Source organism: Dromaius novaehollandiae, chromosome 6 (genome assembly GCF_036370855.1).
Source record: "Dromaius novaehollandiae isolate bDroNov1 chromosome 6, bDroNov1.hap1, whole genome shotgun sequence".
In the NCBI taxonomy this organism is placed as follows: Eukaryota; Metazoa; Chordata; class Aves; order Casuariiformes; family Dromaiidae; genus Dromaius; species Dromaius novaehollandiae.
This window is the reverse complement of record NC_088103.1, coordinates 20,057,609-20,077,119: the sequence shown is the minus strand read 5'-3', so window position 1 is coordinate 20,077,119 and position 19,511 is coordinate 20,057,609. Positions and strand designations below refer to the sequence as shown.

Below are 19,511 nucleotides of genomic sequence, written 5' to 3'. Positions count from 1 at the left end.
CTGGGTGATGAACCTGCTCCTCAGCCCCAAGGCAGCTGGGATTTGTCTGTGATCCTTGTCACAATCTCATGGTAAATTTGCCACTGGGAGATTGTACTTTTTGGTGTCTGCTTCCGTACAGTGAGCAAGTGTCACTATTGGCTCTCCTGCGAGGCGAAGGAGATAGTGTCCACATCATTAATCACGGGCACTTATCTAGCAGCAGGAGCCCATCAACCTGTGACAACCTTCTATTCCATGGGCATTAAACTCCTAAATGCCGTCACAGTCCCACAACAGGCTGCAGCAGACAGCAGGGAAGGAGGAACAGGAAGGAGCTCCATAAACCTTTTCATTCTCAAGTGGACGAATCTTACCAGTAGTTGTTTTTGCCCCCATTATTTTGCCAGACCAATAAAAAAGTTTGAAAAAAGGTTGATTTCAATTGTATCCCAATCTATTTGGCAACTATTGATCCCCTTCTGCCTGTTCCTGTTAGAGTCTGAGTGTTAACATGCTTTCTGGTTGCGACGGTACTTGTTCACTGACATGATCAACGCAGGCTGGCTCCGGTCTGGGATCAGCGTGTTTATTAGCATCACTGCTACGAGAACGCACAGCTTTGTGTCTGGGCAGGGCTGCCATAAGCAGGCGATAACTCTTTTTCTGCTGAAGTCCCAGCAACGGCAGATAGTTTAAAAGACAGAACTTTATCCTTCTTTTTCTGCAGATAATCTTTTAAAATAAACAGTACTGGCAAAAAAAGAGAAGAACAGAAACCACTCTCAAAGAATGTTGAACTATTCATTTATTTTGGACAATATAATCAGAATTTGATCTGTAGTCAAATTTGTTTTAGGAGACAAGCATTTCGCCACAAAAAAAAAGTGCTTTCCTTAACTTTGGAAAATTCTGGCCAGATCTAAATGCATGCCTACATTACTGTGCCACGCATAGCTAAACAAAGTCAGAAAGCTTAACAAAAACAACCAAGTGATGATGGTAAGAGGAGAGTTCAAATAAAATCAAGGTGTCCCAGCACTGCGGAGAGGCAGAGGCTGCGAGGGGGCCAGGGGAGTGCAGGGAGTCCTGCTGCCCCGCTGGGGCGAGTTCAGGCCTCAGTGTTCGAGCAGTGCTGAGACTGGGGGCGGATGGCTGGGGATGGCCAGCCCTCCTCTCCCGCTCAGGTCGTGTGCTTTGGAGCTGCTGCGTATTTCTCGTTCTTCAACAGGATGGGAGAAGTAAAATCTCTCCCTTGCCTACCTTATCAGTGCTTCTAGCTTTGCTTTAGAGCATTTTATAATGTTTTCAGAGGCGAAGATACTGCAAGGTATCATTCAGTCCTGAAATACTGCACTGTGGATCTAGCTATCTAAATCCTACCGGATTTTGAAAGCTTTCAAACAAGAGAGCTTTTATACAGAAGAGTGTGGAGTAGCTTTCCGTCTGTGATACAGAAGAGGAAAAAATTGGAACACACCTGAATGAAAAATTTAAGTTCACAGCACCTTAGTCAGTAGCTTGAGTTCTTAGTAAATGCACAGACATCCCCACCATGGTAGAGTGGCTCCTAAAGCGTAAATGTGAATGGGAAACATTTTTATACCAGCACCACCATTCTGTTTGCTGCTGCCATCATCAACACCCTGAAGTCACCTTACTGTTTTGCAGTGAATCTTTTGTACCTTTTGCAACATTTATTTTGCTAACAAATTATCTAAATTGATCACAAAAACAGTCTTCACATAGACTCTGAGATTCACTAGGTTCTGCAAGGGGACATGAGCAGTAAAAGCAAAATTACTTAAAAATAGATTTCTTGACTTAAGAGCTTTTCTCTGTACCAAAAATTACTGAAACAGTTATGGCTTAGAGAATTGTCATATTTTTACTTGAGTGAAAAGTTGGAATTTTTGTTTTGTATGGGGGGTTCATCATAGGATAGAATTAATAAAAGAAACATTTTCTGTTACCCATTGGTTTGATTCCAGGTCAGGGTTGCACAGGTAATGCTCAGCAGTGACATCTAGATGCTAGATATGCTGGTCTGAGAGAAATGTATTAATACCTTCAAGGCTTGGTCTCAGTGTTGGCTGGGAATTGGGGTGGAATATGAATTTTTGTAAGGACAATACCATGGCCTGCAAATCAAGGTTGCTTTAAACCATTATGAGACCTTGAATTGCTGCATCTTTACCATTTAATTTTTTGACAGGACCTGACACAGCTGCTGTCAGCGGTTACGTTACCGTAACTGCCAGAAGTTTCTGCCCTACCTTTAAGCTTCGGCACCACTGGTTATCTCCAGGCTGCTAAAAACACCCTCCGGCCAAGGTGCCAAGGGCAACTCTGGGACACTGTCTGCCCAGAACACTGTTGTTTTTGCTCGTGGTCCTTTCTTTACCTGCCATCTTAAACCTTTCACTTCGAATCACACAGATTATAGTCAGCAACGCAGTGTTCTCTGAGAAGGAGTTAGTCTTGAAATAATAACTTCTCACAGCCCTGCTTAATACTCTTAGCTTTTCTAAGACTGCAACAACCTGCAGTTAGGAAGTTGGATTTTCTTTTTGAGTCATTTCTTTTTTCCCCACAGTCTCCTTTTTTATTTATGTGGTACAGCTGTGGATGAGCACTGAAATGAAGCATTATATTCTATCTCAGGTGTGAAAAAACAGCTGCATGAGTTATGAACGTGTCATCTTCACTTGAGTACACTGATACATCCCCATATGTTATTGACTTATGAAATGAATACTGATTGCGAAGAAGGAACAGAAAGAACAGAATAGTTCAGGAAGAGCCTGAGGTGTAAAGTTTGCAAATAAGTTTGTACAAATTCTTCCAGGATTTGGGGAATGAAGTCATATCTGAGATTTTGATATTTTAAGCACAGGAGTTACCTGCAAATTTCAGATTGCCAGTTTCACACAGGCTTATATTCAGGGTCATTAAACAGACGCTGAATCATCATTAAAATATGTTGTACCAGAAAGGGAAAAGAGAAGGAGAGAGATCACGTTCCTGTAGCTTGTCACCAGTTTGCATATCTTCAGTAAAGAAATTAAAAATGGATTTGGAGACACCAGTGCTCCAAGATATCTGTTTGGGCAGGGGCACAGTAAGACAGGCAGGGAGCTGGCAAAAAAGTTGGAGGTGGTCCCTATCGCGGGGATAAGGAGTGCAGGGCCCCTGGGCAGCTGCACCTGCCGGAAGCTGTCCCAGCCCATAATCAATTCCTGAAACAGGAAAAGAAATGTAAAAAAAATAAAACTTTTCTCTGATTTTGTGGCATCTCTGACTAGAACAAATTGGTTAGTGATGCATTCTCCAAGGTGTTGAATCACCGTTTTGTACCCTAAGGCACTAAAACCCAAAAGACCCTGAAATTGCACGAGTATAATAGGAATACAATAGCATCTGCTTTTGCTACCAGAATGCTCCCGTGTTAATATACATTAAAAGTGAAATGGGATCCTTGGATGCTGAGGATTCAAGAAGCTTTGTTTGTAACGTTTCCCCCGTTATTCAAGAACTCTGATAAAAACAGCTCCTCTCCAAGGTCTGAACAGAAGGTCAAACTTGGCCCAAAGTCTTCAAGGAAAATCCATTGTAACCAGAGTAATTCTGTCAATGGTTCTGGAAGCAGAAATCCTTGTTGTTCTTTATTGCTATTTGAAAGTATTAGCACAATAATAATATCAAATAAAGTATAGACACTGTGATTTGGAGAATGTATGGCTCCCTAGGCACATGTGAAGCTTCTGGAGTTCTAGCAAATGGTAATATTGCCATAGTTTAGTGAAATGAGTAGCATCCAGACGGGACTGATATTGATAGCGAGATTCCGGAAGCCTGAGATCCATGACCTGCCACAATAACTCCTTTATGGGAAAGCAAAGGGGTTTTAGGATCTACCATGGATTTAATGTGCTAATCGCAGCAGCCGCAGCCTCTTTGTCACCGGTTCTTTTGTTGCGAGGGAGCAGACCAGGCTGGAGGGATGAGGTCTCGCCATGAAGGCAGCCAGCCGGAGAAGCTGCCAGAAGTTTGGAGGGAGAGACTGTGTGAGGGTGCGAAGCCAAGAATGCCTTTGATTCTAGCAGTCGGTTCCCCAAAAAATGTATTTAAATTTCTAAAAATGTAGAAGTGACCTGGGTGCTTTGGGGGGAGGAGGGGAAGCAGAGGAGCGTTATGTTCCTTGTGCCTCGGTGTAATTCCCATAGCCCTTTCGCGGCTGTAAATCTGCCTCAGACAGCTTTGAAATTCCTTCCGCGTGTTAAAAGCTTGGGTGGTCGGGGTCAGGTGAGTCCCTTCCTCCCGCCTCCCCCAGACAATGGACACCTTTCACAGGCCTACCCTTCTCGTTAGGTTTCGTTATCTGCGCTTTCTACATCCCTCACCAGGCAGGAAACAAAAATCGTGTGCTGCGGGCTGGAGGCTCTGCTGGAGGATTGTATAATTCCTAACACGGAGTTAAAAGGGAAGAATACTTCTCTTCTTGCATATTCCCAGAAGACGTGATCAATATTTAGCGAACCCATGTAGATGCAGATTCACGCACTCCTACATGTTGTGGTGCTGTCTTCTGAGCCCTTCCTGGCAGTTCTACATTGCACAAAAAACACAAATATTTTGTACCACAAGCGTGAATAAAATAGCTTTCAAAATGATAAAATGCCCTGATCTTAAAACACAGAAGAAATGTCTTGTGCTGGATTCAGGTCCTGTCCCATTCACATGCAAAAGATACTGCTTATAATAGGCATGGGACAATTTTACTTTTCACTCACATATGTCCAGTCTTGAATACTGCATTTGATATGTGAATGAATAGCACATACTGTTGCAGACAATAAGACGTTATGCATGTTGGCAGAGAGCAGCTTGAAAACAATGTTTTCTTCCAAAAGTAATTTTAAAGATGATATTCTGAAAGGAATGAATGAGAATTCCCATTGGTTACTTTAAAAATCTCTGATATGCATCTATAAAAACACAGCAAAGAACCATGTTTCTCAAAGATTTAACTACATTATGCAGCACATATATTGCATTAATTCCTTTGATTTTTAAAAATGTTGTCTCCCTATTATTATCTTAAATGGACAAAACTTCGGTACCTTTGAAAATGATAATTAGGACCTTTCAAAGTCAGGTCTTGAGAGGCCGGTCTATGTTGTGAAATGAGACCAAGGTTTCATCACAATTACCTGCCATGCTTAATATGATTTGCTGTGATCTACACTGACAGGTCCGTTACAGTCATCACTGCATCAAGTCTGAATGCAACAAAATTGCATAATGCAAGTCCATAGAGAGAGCGTTTTGGAAAAGAGGATGCACCATTTTTCATGTCTGTAAAAGAAAGAATATTGTGGAACTGTGTATACTAGGACGTGCAGGAAGCTCTATTGGTGAAACCTATGAATGTTCAGACCGTTTCTGTAATACATAGCACACTTAAATCCCCCTTTAATACAGATGCTTTGTTATCAGCACACTAGTTTTTAAGAGGTGATGTTCTTTCGGGGAGGTCTAGGAAATAAGTGTGTTTGTGACTGCAGTAGATATCTTCAAAAGGATAAACTTCCAGAAACTGATGGATTTCTGGACCACTCAGAAAAGACATTACTGCTTTTAAAAGAGCTGGAACAGAGCCAGAACTACCTTTCTACAGGATTAATTCTCATCTGTACATAGAGTCCTACCTTGTAAATCTAAATTGGATTAAGGACTGAATCCACAGATTCTAAATTCCTTTGGTTTCAGCAAGGCTATGGATCTAAATAACCTCATATAGCTGGAGTTTAGTGTTGGTTAATCTAACTTACTTAAAAATCTTGTAATTTATGACATCATAGCAATAACAGATCAAATCAAACCTTCAGCTTCTTACAGATATCTACAGAAAAGCCTCTTTTTTTTTTTGCCTTTTTTTGCCTTCCAGGAAAGAATCCAGAATATTTACAATATAGATAGTGCTGGTTTCCCCTACTTATTTCTTTCATTTTTCAAATGTCAAGATAGTTATAGCTGGTCCTTGATTTTTGCTTTCTTTAAACCTATGGAGCCTTCCCTCTCTTCCATGACTAGCAGCTTAATTTCTGTATAGGCTGTGGTACTCAAGGCAAACTTCCGTTTCTTAAAGAACATTATAAGCCAGCTTTATCATTTGGAGGGACTAAATCTGGATTTCCGAGTGCATGATGTTGGCATGCACATGTACCTCCTGAGCTCAGAACTCCTCAGTTACAGTTTGTATTTCACGGAGTTTAGATAATGAAGTTATGAGAATAGGGTCAGTATTTTCATAGCTGAATTCCCTCATTTTTTGGATGCCTTACAGAAGGTAAGCTTGAATAGGTGATGTTCAGTGCCTCCTGAAAACCAAGTACTTGCAGTGAAGCACAGAGCAGTAGCACCCAAATTGACATTCTGGGATGGGAGCTAGGATGCTGAGTGAGGCAAAGGTGTGGCATATATAAACAAGCAGGCGAGAAAAACTTGCTATATATAGTCTATGTCTGTGTTTGCTCTTGTCTAAGTTTAGGTTTAAGTTAATTTTTTCTTATAACCCAGCTGTAGAAACACATCCTGTCAGGCATAGTTCTTGCTGTTCTGCTAGGTCTCATTACCTGCATTTATTGAAAGCTGTGACTATTATTGTTACAAATTCACACTGGCTTTAAATGGGACTGCTCCTGGTAACTACTCTAAGTCCTCAACAACATTTTAGTGGGATTTAGTCTCAGGCTTGAAGTCAAGCATTGTGCTTCAGTGTTCAAGTGACTAGGACAAAGATACCATCTTCCCAAATCAAGATATCAAGGTCAATACTACATTATAATCTACTAGCGTGAAAACCACCCTGATGCAATGCTTGCCCAAAGCCTAGCTACCCTACCTGACTTGAATGTGTAAGTCTCTGTAGCCAGGGGCACATGAGAAAATGATGTGGTCAACACCCACCTCATTTCCAGAGTGCTGCCCTGGCTGGGAGCATCTTCTGCCGGGGGCACCCAGGAGGGCCCGCAGGCACACAGGCGGGTCATTTCCAGGGCCCCTAGTATATCTGCAAGGGCGTAAGGAGCAGGTATTTCTCCTCTGGGTGCCGGAAGACTACAGAAAGCCTGAACTGTGAAATCAAGGTGCTATCCTGATGGTAGGAGAAAACTGATCGTCTGCTCTACGGAGAGATTGCTCCAGGCCCAAAGCTGGCAAGGCTGGTTTGGCTGGGAGAAAAGAGTGATGCAGTTTGCTTGAGATTTCCTCTGTATTTCTTTTAATTTCTTTTTATTCACTCCTTTGGTCTTTTGAGAGGTTAAAGACAAAGCCAGCATAACCTCTTCCTCTGTCATGCCCGACAAGACAGCAGGAAAACACATCACCTTTTTAGGGTAAAGGATAACTACAGCAGCTCTTTACTGGCAGTGGCAGGCTAATAAGTGACCCACCTGACTGAAGCTCTGCTGCACTGCCAAAGTCAAAACTCATCCCCCTTCTAGCATGCCTCTTACCTGTGAGTCAGAGTGCAAATTCACCACTCATAGGATATGCACAGACCTCACTGAAAAACAGGCTGGCGTTTGCATAGGGTGAAGGCAAGCATGGACTTAAATCCAGAAAGAAATTACAGATATCAAATAACTCCCAGGACATACTAAAACCAAATGCCCAGTTGCAGTAAAAATCTAGAAGGCCTAGGTGACCCTGGCCCTAGTGTCGTTGAAACCGCGTTTAAACATGTCAGGGAACATTGCTGCCACTTCTTTTCCCCCCTTTATTTCTGTCCATCAGTTTCAAATGGGAAATGTCACCAGCACCTACAAATATTAAAAAAAAAAAAAACCCTGCCTGTTCCTACTGCTGGCATTTTCTTTATTCTGCACAGACTGGATATTTCCCTCTGAAAAAATCATGCCATAAATTACATAGGCAGCCCACCGTTGTGATACTAGGAAACATTATCCGTCTTTGCTGCCCACTTCTCCACTCCGTCTGCTGGAGAAGATTCCCATTTTCTGAAGCGGTGTGAAGAAACTCCTCTGTTTCTACGAGAAATAAGAGACGGTGAATTCTTTAATGCTCTTTTAAGGCTAACAGCTATCTTCAGACAAAGTTTACCAAATACTGATGCTGTCTTTGCCACATCCTTTCCCTGCAAACTTTGCAAAGGAACCATTTGAGCAAGTCTGTCCCACTGCAGAAGCATCTTGGTTTTCTGTACCTCTCAGATGAATTACAAGTCTAGAAGATGTGTGCTTCATCCCAAAATGTGTTTGTTAGTTGAGTGTTTATTCAAAACCTGTGCATGCACGTGCAGACTACTGCGTTCAGTTGCAAGACTTTAGGGGCTTATGTTTCTCTCGTGCAGCTAGAAGTTCCTCCACAAGGTTTATGTGTTATTTCTCATTGGGTGTGTCAAATAACGCACTGGACTGAAAATGAGAGGAAAAGACTGGGTCTTTGTGTGACTGTTCATAAGTGATGAGGGTTTCCAGAGAGGGGAGGAAGAGCTCTGTGGCTCCAGAGGGCTAGACGGTGGCCCAGAAACAGCCGGAGCCCACATGGCTCCAGGCAGAGGTTACCCTTGTCTGGGTCCACGTGCAACTGCTTTTCCAGCAAGCTCCAAACAGAGCTTGGCTGGGGTTGGGGCATGAGCCTAGCCCTCCACAACTCAAACGTAGCCCTGATGAGATCTGCTATGACACTCTAATCTGGTCCGGAAGCCTTTGCTTTAGTTCATTCTCATTTTAGTGCCGAAGTTTGGTGCAACTCAGAATTTCTGGGTTATTTTTTTCCTAACTGTGCATAGCTATGCAACAACATAGTTGTGCCTGCATCTCTGAGACTGTTATCGGACTTGTTCCATTTACATACTTTTCTCTTTCTTTTCAAGATTCCCTGGTTGACAAATTAATGGTCTTTTTTCAGGGTTATGTTTAAATGACATCTGCAACAGTTGGTTGAAGAAATGTCTTCTCTAGTTTTGAAGTGAGACTGAATATCAGAGATAAACAAGTGCTCCAACTTTCTTGTCCTTCAAAACGTAATTCAGAATGCATATGAAACTCCTTCCGTGCTAGCATTTGCTCACACTTGGAAGCTCCAAAGGAGATGTTTTCATTTTCATGTTGACGAACTTTAAGAATAATATCCTGACTAAATCTTAAGTAACAGAGACATTCTGGGTTAAAGTTACTCAGTCAATTGCCAAAATACCTTCTCCTTTCCTTTCCATATGACAGAAGTGTCTACTGCAATAACGATTTTAGATAATTGGCTTATAGTCATGCTAAAAAGAGTGGAACAGAGGAAAGATCTCCCTGAAGAATCGGTACAAGGTTTTAAACCAATGAGGGACTGTTTAATCATTTTGTTTTGGTTTGGTTACAAAGAAGGGATAGGAACTGTAGGTAGAAAATCCAGGCAAAAAATATGTATCCAATGAGTTCCTTTACAAATTTTTTAACCTATTAGTAACACAGGATTCACATCTTGTAAGATTTTGTTACCTCTCTCTGAGATATAGTTGTCTTTGCTAATGACTTTCTGTTGGGCTGATGTGTTGATAAAAGGGATTTGTGAACTTGTTTATGTTTCCTCATCCAACAAAGAAAAAGCTCTCTACAATTGCTTTTATAACTTATAGTCCCAACATGCTTATCTATAAAGGTCTGCCAGTCCCCAGGTTCATATGTTACACTCTAAAGACTAAAATTTTTAAGAACATTTCATCCAAGTTTTGCATCTGTACTGAATCAAAAGTCAGATGTGCTTAATATGCTTACAGATTTAATAGTAAAGGGCTTGCACAGCTCTATTCTTAAATTTGGAGGGTTTAAAGCATATGTTTTTCAACCTGAGATGTGTTTTCTTTAAAGTGGTTCTAAGGTGAAGTACTCGCACAATAGCATTAGTTATGACCTATTGGTGCACATTAAATCCAAACCATAATCTTACTTATATATTTCTGGTGCATATCAAGATTGGATGTGTAGTTTCCTTTTTAGCTCAATTTTCAAGCATCCTGAAGTAGTGACAAAGCTAAATTATTTACATACTTTAAGTACACAAACTTTACAAACTTCCAATATCACTTTTTATTTATTCTTATGATTACATTGCCTAGATTGAGGAATAAACTTTAAAAAAGTGGCTGGAAATGAATTGCCTTTAAGAAAAGAATAAAGTCTTTAGGTCAGTTCTTTGTATACTATAAAGGCGTTTTCACTGCATATTTGTTAGTCAATGATTTTTAGCCTGCTCCTTCAGGTTTTTCCATGAGAAAATTTCACTGAAGTAAATTCAATAATCTATGTGAAACAACAAAGGTCTAAAGAAGTTTTTTATCCGGTGTCATTTGCCATGATTAAATTAAAATTTAGATAAGAAACAAGATGCAAAATGGATATATGATATTAGAGATTTGTGAAATACACTTTTGAGGCATTTATTTATATTGTATTGTGAAACTAGTTGCAATCCTTGATGTGAGGTCTGCAAAGGTGTCCCTTTAAGTCACGTCAGCATCTGGCCTCTTCATTTTCGTAGAAAAACATACTATGAGAGAAGGTTCAGTATCCCCAGAAATTCCTGTTAGACATTCATGAATGACAGGATGATAAAGCTGACATACCAGTGTTTGAATTAACGTCCCTGTTTTAGAGCAAGCCAGAGAGATTCCTCGCTGGAGTTAATTTTTTTGTTGAACGTTTCTGTGTGTTAGTAATAGAAGTGATAGGAAGACTTGTATTGTTGTATGTAAAAAATAAAATCAGGAATAAATGGCAAATAGCACTGAATTTATGCTTTTTTCTCCCCCAAAGAAAGATATTACTTCTTCACCCGATTCCAAGACAAAAATGGATTTTATACAATGACTGTTTTCTCTTGTGACTTACAGGAGAGTCTATTGAAAGTACAGGGGCTGTTATGAAAAACTGTCTGTTAAATTTACATTCGTACCAAGCTTCTTAGCATTAAAGACTTCAAGACTCAGTTCTCATTTGCTATAATGCAACTGTAAACCGTATTTTGCAAACACTTCAAAGCTGTTTCATGCTGCCATAACCGTGAAAAGTGCCCACAGGGCGGACGAGAACCAACCATTCACCTCTAGCCAGAGCCCCCAGCCTCCAGTCTGCAGTAGCAGTATTGAGAAAATGTCTGAAACGAGTGCTAAAGACCACCGTCTTTGCAACGTACTTTTCACGGTTTGTAGATTGGCAGGGAAAGAATGGCTGCTGGAGAGTTACACGTGGAAGTGTCATTGCGTCTGTCTCCTTTTCCATAGTTGTAGGTCACTTTCTACATTTTTGAAAAAGTCCCCAAAGACTTTTTCCTATTCTATGTTTTTATTCCATTATGCTTTAGCTGATAGCCTGTACAAATGACTACTAAGCCACTCAAGCCAGAACTGGCAGTGCCAGTAGACTCTGACATCCCCTGTAAGTGCCATAGCTGAAGACAGCAGTTTGGCAAAAAAACACTTATGCAATTTTAAGTTTAATAATGAGGTGATTTTAGCTCTACAGGAAATATATTTTCTGTACAAAACACATGCTCCATTCTTTTTGGATGGTGTTTTTATCACTTAAACTGTGCAAGAGCAGCAGAGTGCTCAAGTCTTGTTTTCCCATGTGTCACCTGACCGTGTCCTTCTGTGAAAAAAACGTTTGCAAATCTCAGTGAACATGACCAGCTCTTAGCATGTGTTGTGCTTCCTTAACTGGGGAGAGTGCTAAAGAGCAAGGGCAGACACTGACTTGCCAAACGATTTGTTCTAGATTCTTTACCCCACCCAAAACAACCTTTCCCCAGGGTTATCCCAGACTTCAGGAAGCACCGGGATTGAAAAGCTCTTGTTGCAGAGAAGAGCTGGGTTGGAGAAGAGATCTCTCCTGTCTTCACTGCTGGCCACTGAAGCGCGATGGCATCTAAGCTGTGTGCACAGTTCAGCTCTTACAGTTAGAAATACTAGTTCACATAAAATTGCAACCTCAGTCTATACTTGCAGGACAGAGCCAAGAAAAACTGCCCTATTTTTTAAATCATAGCTAAGATCAACAGATTTAGAAAAAATGCTCAATACAAAGAGAAACAAAAGGTTTGGGGGGTTTTAAAATATATTTAGGGTTTTCTGTTTTCTTTTTTTAGAAGTAGTTTTTTAGCTCTTTCCCTTATGGAGGAATTAAAGTTGTACTAGCTCAAGAAAACAAATTACTATGGTTAAAAGCTAAAAAGCATCTGGGATCTACTTCAGCAAGTGCCTGAAGAAAACAAAAGAATATCTCAGCACAAATAACATGCGTTCATTTTTAATGCAAAATATGGCTCTTTTAATTTCGGATGTATGTTTCATGAATATTTCAAGGACAAAGGGACAGTTATAATCCTGCAGTCAGACTTTCTACAGAATACGGGCCATAGAACTTGACCAAAGTTCCCATCTGATAAGAATCAAATCATGATTTAGTGAATGAGGCAGCAAATTAGGAAAAAGGACTACATTTCTGTCATTTTCTGTTGTCATATGTGTCTTATATAAACCTTTTGCTTCAAGACATCATCAGACATGATGCAGAATATACCAGGCAGGGCCATTGTGAGAGTAAAGGAATTGAACGTTGCGAAGTGGTGCAATGGGAGCCATATATAAATACTAAGATAAATACAGATTTGATAAATGACTAGCAAAGGCACTGGAGGGAACAATACAGGATGATACAGTCAGGCTTTTTCATCTCCAAATCCCATGACCCTGAGACGAGGCATGGCGTGCCAGAGCTCAGCACCCGAGGCAGGACTTTTTAGTCACTTTATAAATAAATAACCCTTGAGACGTCGAAGATTGTGCAACAGTAAAATGTAACTGTAGGTCTTCAAGAGTGCTGATACACAGATGTACAGCTCAGAATACACAGAAATACAATCAGTCCACATTTCTTAGCTTTGATTGTCAGTGCTGATGTGTGCATGTGTACTGAGAGAGAAAGCATGGTATCTGCACAATCTTTTTAGTTGCACCTTGTGCCCAGCACTGCTAGGGTTTACTCGCAAGGCCTCTGACATGGTGGAAAGAGAGACATACAAGTCCTTCATATTTGCACTGAATGCAACTCATGCGTATCTGAGGATTCATCCCAGTGGTCCCTATGGAGCAGCCATTTACTTTAGCTCTATGCACATAAAAGCTAATTTAAAATGAAAGATTGCAAACAACTGGTGAAAGGACATTAGTCGTTTTTGCTCTTGACATCCTTGTTTCTCAAGGCTGTAATTGGTGGGCAAGCAAAGGAATAATTTGCTGCAGAGGAATCTTAGTAAATAGAGTACATTTTTACAAGAATGTGTTTATTAAGGAATACCTCTATAAGGATGAATGAATGCATGTACTCACTGAGAAAGCACCATCCTGTAGGAGTTCTCACAGTGGCACATATGTCTTGTTACGTAGACCCTTTTTGAAGGTCTTTTTTGTATCTCCTACAGGATATTTTGTCTTGCATCAGTTTGGCTGACAAAAATGCTACTCACAATTGAAGTCCTTCATGTGAGATGCCCTGTAAAGAAGTTGTTTCATTTAATAACATTCATTGTATTAGTTCCCCCTAAAGTAATCACTTTGATGAGAACACACTCTCTGTTCCTTTATTTGATCTGGGAATAAAATTATCGTGTCTTTAGTATCTCCTTCTTGTTTTTTTCTAGAATAAATAAACATGAAGCTGTCACTGCAGAGCAGGCACTGCCTCTCCCTGTTACAAACCTTTTGATTTTTGTGTTGAGAGAATTTTTCTGCACAATGATCCTTTTAGAATGTGCTTGAAGCACTATGTTTTCTTGCTTTATAATTTGTTTCCCACATAGATAGATGAGTCGTGACAGAGTTCCTGCTGTCCCAGTAGAGTAGATGTCTTATCAAGGTTTCTTTCCTTCTCGTAGAATTGATCGAATTATTCATCCTGAAGAAATTATTTCATGTATCAGGCATTAATATCAGTATTATCATTATGATAGCAAACAAAGCTGCCAATTTTGATATTTGGGCTACTAAAATATTCTGCAGCCCTCAGTTCTGTAAAGTCTTATGCAGATGCTTGCCTTATGCACTATTCACCTTTGTGGGTGTATGCTGCTGACAGTGTAGTGCAGTCAGGGCCTCATGAGTTGTCTGGTATGCTTCGATGAAGCTACAACTTCAGCTCTTTTCTAAGTCTTCAGAAGATGGAGGCTTCATATTGCAAATTCTTTGTGGTATGAGCTTATCTTTTGAACTGAGAAGACTGATGCAATTAAGGTATGTCATCTGTCTCATTTTCATTGCATAAAGATTAGGCTAATGAATCTTTACCCAAGGTTTTGGGGTAAATCAAGTGCTGGGGGATATTAATGATGGTGATCACGTATTGGTTTTGCAGACCAAAGAAGCAGCCATTGCATTCAGCTTTAGGCCACACTAACTATATACCACAACTTCTTTCAGTGTAGAAGGAATGTAGGCTTGAGAATAATGCTGATAATTTACATTATTCCCCCTTTTCTTTAATATCTGGAGACTCAAATGACAAAACTTTTCACGCTAAATCTTTTCTCCTCCTGCAGATGGTTATGCTGCTGCCTGCCACATTCACCAAAGGTTGCAACCTTTTGCATAGGGCATGCCCTATGTAAATATTAGAGATTCTGGCCTAGACTTAGACCTAGAATGTGGTAGCTTTTTGACAGTACTAAGCAAAAGACCACAAGTCAAGAAGAAAAAAATTCACTCCCAAACTGTGGAAAAAGTATATTTGTAACAGACAGATTATTGTTGTCTGTTCTAGAGCATGGTGACACCAGGCAGAGGCTTGCTTTGAATTCCAACTCAGCATTATATCAATTCACCTTCATCTCCCTCTAACTGTGGACTTCTAAAAAGCTGTGAACATGGATTAGTGTTTGTGTCCTATATAAACTTAACATACTAAAAATCAACAAAATTTTCAATTAGAAAAGTAGAAATCTCTCAGGTTTTTTTTTTGACAAAAGAAGCTATCAGATTGTGAGATACAAATACTGTCTGCTTTAATTCTTTAGAAACATCAGTAGGAAACACCGATCTGCATGGTTTCTGAAGTCCAAACTGGAAATCTATGTGAGGCACCACCAGGGTTTCAAGGGATGTATTTAAAAGGAATGTTCTTATTTGCAGGTTTCCTTCTAGTTCAGAAGACAGCTGGGTCCCTTCTGCAACATATTTCTTTGGTGACTGGATGCTTCTAGGAACTAACATGGAAATATAAAGTCACGGTGAACCTTGTGACCATTTCAAATGTAAGCCAAGTAAGTGATGTTCATTTGGTCTTTAATCTAGTATCTAATCGAAGAAGGAGTTGTTCATTTAGTCTTTATCTGCTCTCTATCTGTTAAAGGCATATGAGAAATGAGTTGACTGTGTCACTGCAATTTGCCAGACAGTTGTAAGAAATTATCTTCCAAACTGATATACTTATTTGGTAGCACCTGTGAAGAAGCTAGCAGCTCAACAGGAACAGGACTCGTGTCAAAGGACTGACACATTTGAAGGAAGAGAATAAATACACTGGGCTTTTCTCTGGTTTACTAATAAATTGTCTGAAGAATCAAATACCATCTGAGAGTTTAGTTAAGCAGTGGAAAAGAGATGGCTATACGGAGCAGGCGAAAAGCAGACACTAGACATCTTCAGAGTAGACAGACAAATTTGTTGCCCATGTACAAGGTACCCAAAACCCATTTTAAGACCTAGGACAAACGAAATATGAGAGCCTCTAAGACCTTTCCCCCTGCACCTGGTTGTCTGGGACCACTGTCCCTTTACAGCCCTGTTTGTCCCTCCCAGCGTCCTTCCCCAGCCTCTGGTCCTGGCATGCGGGAGCCCCAGGCTTGAGAGTCCCCAGGCTTGAGAGCGTCCCGTGGCCCACAGGGCCGTCCCTGGCCAGACCCCAGGACAGTCCTGGCTACAGCCCCTCCCCACTTGCCAGCCCACTATCATTGGAGCGTGGGGGCAGGCCTGGTCTTTTCCTTTTTTTCTAATTCCCTTTAAGTTAGGCTGTAAGCGGATGAACATAAACAGAGAGAGAGAGAGAGAATTCTGTGCAATTTAAGAGTGAACATTATGGATTATGAGCTGAGGGAAAGGGCTCAAAAGGCAGCAATTCACCAGCCGGTCAGAATCACCAGCTAAATTTTTCTTTACTTACTTTGGGATTTTTAGTGCCCTCTTGAAGAACATCAACAAGATTTAGACACAAGCATATCACTGCTGTAATGAACACTGGCAAAAATTTTGCAAAACTGGAAGTGGGAATGCATTTACAATACTCCTTCTTTGGGAATTGCTACCATAACTATATGAGTTTACTGAGCAGTACCTTTGTAAGTGCTTTTACTCCAGCATGCATCACACTAGAGATTATAGCATTTTAATGACATTGGTGACTAATTTGGTGCAATGTCTATAGTCATACGAAATCTAGGAGAATTTGTGGCCTCATTGGAGCCCATAGAAGAACTCATACTGACTTTGTCAGAGCCAAGGTTTGAGTAAAATCCATCCTAATTTTCCAGGTGTGAAAAAGACAAAAGGAGCTTATATTTCTGCCTCTTACTCTTAACATATTACTATGAGTGAACTGATACTTTTCATACACATATACTACAAATGCCCTGAATTTTATTTCACTAAAGATGTAATGGCATGGAATACACTCTTTCTTCATGAAACATGCACCTTTTAATAGTAGTAGCGGTTACTGAAAGGGTGATACATACATCCTTATTCCTCCCGTCACCAAATAAAATGAAATTCATAGACCTGCTCTTAGCTAAAGTGATACACTTTTTATGGCTAAATAAGGCCTTGAAAATGAAAATCTTCTGCCCCTCTTAAGAGGTATATAGATCCAAATCAAATGAGCAAGTTACATTAAGGCAGCTGCAAACCTTGAAAAGGGTGTATTGGCTTGTTATTCTTCGTATGGGTAATAAACTCACTCTTCAGATGTCTTCCAGAAAGCACGCTTATGAAAGAGAATGGCATCCTGGCTTAGCTTCCTCTATATGTTTTCAGTTTTCTGAAATCAGTTATATCTGCTGGATAGGACTATATCAGATTGATAGAAGCATTAAGATCAGTTTACATATGAAAATGTAATTGATCCCTGGCCACGAATGACTGTTTATAGTGTTTGTTGTTGCAGTTTCAGAAGCAACTCAGAATAACTAGTTGAAAAGAAAAGGAGGTAAAAAAGCTCATCTCCCTTCAGGTTTAGAAAATATATTTTGCGTTAGAAAAGCTGTTAACTGGCGACATGTTTTAACTGACATGGTGATAAATACGACCGAGCACCGATGTTTTCTCCAGCGTGCAAACTAGCATTTGCAAGAGCCTGGAGAGATTCCCGCTGGTCTCTGCAGGATTTGGCTTGAGCTCCTTTGCAGGAATTAGTTAGTGCCAGTGGAAGTAAATAGCCCCTTGGGGATGCTGCTGCCGCTGCCGCTGCGGTATTTATTTATATTATAACTTGGCTGATGCAGAGATGGGAAGTCACAACCGCAGCTCCTGCCTGCTAAACTCTGCACCATTTATCCTTATCCATTAGAGACCTTTGCAAGGAAGAAAACGTGTTTTAAAGGAAAGGTCTCAAAAGGAGAACAGTCATAAACTCGGGGGCCTGGCCGCTGAATACTTCCTCTTCCCCAAGCGATGCTCTGGGAGCGGGCTCCTTGAGGACAGACAGACAGCGACGCTGACACCCGGGTGAAGCTGGCTGTTGGCAGCAGAAGCCCTCCTGGCTTTCCTGACTGCCAGCAGAGCCAGTAAAACGCACTTGTTAGGAAGGAGCCTGCGTGACTGCTCTGCCCAGCCCTCCCGGGGTCCCACGGCCGTGCGCGCCTGGTCGCCGCTCAGCAGTCTTTCCCCTCGCTCAGCTCCTCGGTGCCTCCTGGCTCCCGGCCCCCTTGGATGAGCTCTCCCTATAGCCGACAAATAACTGAGCTCGGGCAACGGTTCCCTCCAGCACTGTGACCAAATTTCTCTGTCCTTATTTTCCAATCTGGTAGAAAATACAAAAAATTTTCTATCCACCACCCTGAAGGAAAAGAGGACGCCTTGGTCAGCGATCATATTTCATTAGTCAAAGAAGAAATGAGGTTATTCTCCTTCCCTTGCCAGACTCCAGCACTCAAAGTAATCTGAAATGAAAAGAGGACTGAAAAGGCCTTTGATAGTGACACACAGCTTTCTCTTCAGGCGCGCTCTTTTATCAGTGCTTACAGACATTTGAGCAGAGAGTGGAGCCCTGTAGAATTGGCTGTTTTTCACATTTTTAATGATTGTTTTCTCATTCATTTCCTGTTTTCTTACCAGTGGCCCCAACCACATCCAGAACCCAGATAATAAGTGCCTTGGTATCCCTGCCAACTTTGTTTAAACTCCTTTTTCTACTCTTTAAACAAGCCTGGAGCTCCACTTACTACCCTTCTGATACATAACTTAAGCAAAACTTGACTTGAGGCCAACCATATCTTAAAAAGGAAAAAGAAAGCTTGGGCAGAGCAGGAAACAGGTAATTCTGCTGCCGTTGCAAGTGCTGGAACTTAGGCTTAGCATTTTCTAATAACTTTCTCCAGCTGCCAGTTACTTGTTCAAAATGAAACACATACATTGCGGGGGGAAGAAGGCTAATGTGTTTCTAAGTTAAAAGAAACGTTGTCCAACATCTGGGTGCCACCTGGTACCCTTAGCCAAAGCCTTCCCTCCTCCCAGCTGCCGCCTGCCTTGCTGTGCATCGGCTGGTCGCCACGCTCTGCTCCAGAGGTGGCTGAGCTGCTGGGGTGTCGCGTGTTTAGCATGATGCCAGAGTCTGTAGCCTTCGATTCAGTTTCTCTGAGTCCAAACCCCGCTGGAGCTCACCGGGGGAAGCAGGCAGAAGAAGCGACGGAGGAGGGCCAAGAACGGCCCGCGGCATCAGCGTGCCCCGGGAGCCCGGCAAGGGCTGAAACCCCGCTGCGGCGCATAGCCCCGTGCAAAAGCGTGAGCCCCCCTGACTGCCCGGGCAAACAGGAAGCCCGGTGTTAGTGTTGGCCAGCTGTAACCCCTCCATGGTCTGTGAACAGGAAACATCAAAGCCTCCTGAATCTCAGACCCCTAGCTCCCTCTCCTGGCAGAGCACCGCAGTGGTAGTTGGCGTGGGGCTGCGGGGGTGCACGGTGTCCCCCTGTGCCCCACTGGAGCAGGCGCGGGGCACGGCGCCTCGGGGACAGCCCCCGGTAGCAACGCCGAGAGAGCTCCACCGCTGGATTAATGCAGGATTAGCAAAGGCAAAATCTATTCTAGTGAAGAACAGCTGTGACATAGCTTTAGCTGCGTAAAAAATATGTACTTGAGCACAGATAAAACTTTATTGCTGCGCATTATCTGCAGCCTTTAAGGTTGGGGGTAGTTCGGTTTATTCGCTAATACTTTGATGCCAGAGCAACTCCCGCGCTGCTGTGCTGCGCTT

The 19,511-nt window shown here is 41.6% G+C and overlaps 1 long non-coding RNA gene across 4 annotated transcripts in view; it reads left to right on the top strand.

The window, feature by feature from the left end:
* Positions 1–19,511, top strand: part of LOC112993317 (uncharacterized) — a 591,392-nt gene that overhangs the window by 558,607 nt on the left and 13,274 nt on the right. For all 4 annotated transcript variants that reach the window (XR_010389683.1, XR_010389682.1, XR_010389681.1 and 1 more), the window contains one exon: positions 15,179–15,309. This is a non-coding gene — a long non-coding RNA (uncharacterized LOC112993317). The remainder of the gene's footprint in view (positions 1–15,178; positions 15,310–19,511) is intronic.